Source organism: Crocodylus porosus, unplaced genomic scaffold (genome assembly GCF_001723895.1).
Source record: "Crocodylus porosus isolate Cpor-Errol unplaced genomic scaffold, CroPor_comp1, whole genome shotgun sequence".
NCBI classification, from domain to species: domain Eukaryota; kingdom Metazoa; phylum Chordata; order Crocodylia; family Crocodylidae; genus Crocodylus; species Crocodylus porosus.
The window spans coordinates 49662102-49664065 of NW_017728950.1; the positions used below are offsets into that span (position 1 = coordinate 49662102).

The 1964-nt window shown below is 43.2% G+C and overlaps 1 protein-coding gene across 4 annotated transcripts in view; it reads right to left on the reverse strand.

The window, feature by feature from the left end:
- CNTLN (centlein) overlaps positions 1–1964 on the reverse strand; it is a 370048-nt gene that overhangs the window by 232458 nt on the left and 135626 nt on the right. The window lies entirely within an intron of this gene.

Consider the following 1964-nt stretch of genomic DNA (forward strand, 5'->3'; position numbering starts at 1 on the left):
AAGGCAGGGGGTCGGACTAGATGATCTACCTAGGTCCCTTCCGACTCTAGCTACTATGAAACTATAACTATGAAACTTACACACATAGCATTTAATATTCATCACTGAATACTGTAAAAGATGTACAAAATACTCAACTATCAATTGCCCTTTAGTGGCTTGACTACTGTAAAGTAACTGGACCTTCAGTTACAACAGGGCTGTCTAACTGGTAGCCACAGGCCACAAGCAGCTCCCAAGTAGTTCACACATAGCCCCTGGCTCCTGGTCTGCACATCGCTTCCCTCCATTGTTCAACTGCTGCTGCTGCTACTAGAGTCTCTGGGCTCCCCTGCCTTCCTCCAGCTTCTGCTGGTACCCTGGGGGTGGGACTGTGTTGAAGACCTTTCTAAAATCCAGGTAGATGACATTGGCCTCAGCTCCTGTGTCAAGGCAGTGTGTGACCTGGTTATAAAAGGCTATAAGGTTTGTCAGGCAGGATCTACCTGTGATGAACCCATGCTCGTTTCCTTTCAGCATCGTTTCCCCTGCTGGGCTTTCACAAATGCGCTCTTTGATGATTTTTTCCAGCATTTTCCCAGGGATAGAGGTAAGACTGACTGGCCTAAAGTTACCCAGCTCATCCCTTCTCCCCTTCTTAAAAATGGGCACCACGTTGGCCTTTTTCCAGTTCTCAGGGACTTGGCCAGAGTGCCATGAGAGCTCAAACAGCCATGCCAGCAGCTCTGACACTGGCCAATTCCTTCAGCACCCGTGGATGGAGGTCATCCAGGCCACCTGACTTGTACCCATCCAGCCCTTCCACGTGCTCTTTAACTAAGTCAACACTGACCTTTGGAGGTCTGGTGCCTTTTGAACATCTGTCTATGCTCAAGGTGGGGGGATTGTCTTGGTCAGTATTAAGGAATATTGAAGCAAAAAACTCATTGAAGAGCTCTGCCTTTTTGTCTGCATCAACCATCAACTGATCTGATTTGTCATTTGACCTATTTTTTACAGGATACCTTGAAACATAAGACAATCCAATCTTTGCATTATAGATTTACACTTTAAAATGCTAGGATATATTTTTTAAACTCACGCAATATGTATGATGTGATTCTCCTTCATGGACTACTTTTTTTTTCTTTGCCTATATGTCAGTACACATTTTATTACATTACCTAAAAGTTATATTTGCTTATGGGCCCATCACTAGTGCAATAAATACAAGTGAGTCAGGACAGCTAGTTATAGATTAAATGACATAAAAGGCTGATATACATTATAAATTAGACTAGCATTGTAATGCAACCAAAGAACAGTCTTTTGTAATCTGGGTCCCTGAATCCACTGTAATTATACGATAATGAAGATGAAACTAATAAATAAATGTTGTAGACTTAGGCAAAAATGACAGTAATGTTAGCAATTCTTGGGTTTGTGCTAAAACATAATTAAAACTTAACATGTATTTCATAGTCTAATCTGTTTGAAACACTCAATAAAATGTGGATTATGAACATTAGTTTACTTTCATATATTTAAAGTGAGCATTATTTTCTCTTTAATTAACAAGCAACACTTCAAACTATTAGTCTCAAATGTCAGTATTTCTGTGTATTGCCCTATAGCAGGGCACTAAGGTGCCTGCTACTGATAACAGTAATACGGGCTCAGCTGCCACTCACAAGGGCAGCACAGGTGTGGGTTGCTAAGACAACCAGTTGGGTCAGCTGACCAGAAGGGGCAGGGCCTGGTCTTCATAAACAGTGAGGCTGAGGATGGAGAGGCAGTTCCCCTCTGGCAGCCTAAGAAGCGGGAGCTCTGCTGGAGCAAGCAGGGCGGGCATAGTAAGGAAGTTGGATGGCCTGAGCAGTGTTGGCATGATGATACGGGGTGGAGAGAACCTTGACAGGGATATGGAGGAAGGATAGCCAGGTTGGCTTAGGATTTATGTTATAGCCGAGGGGCTTTGCGTTTTC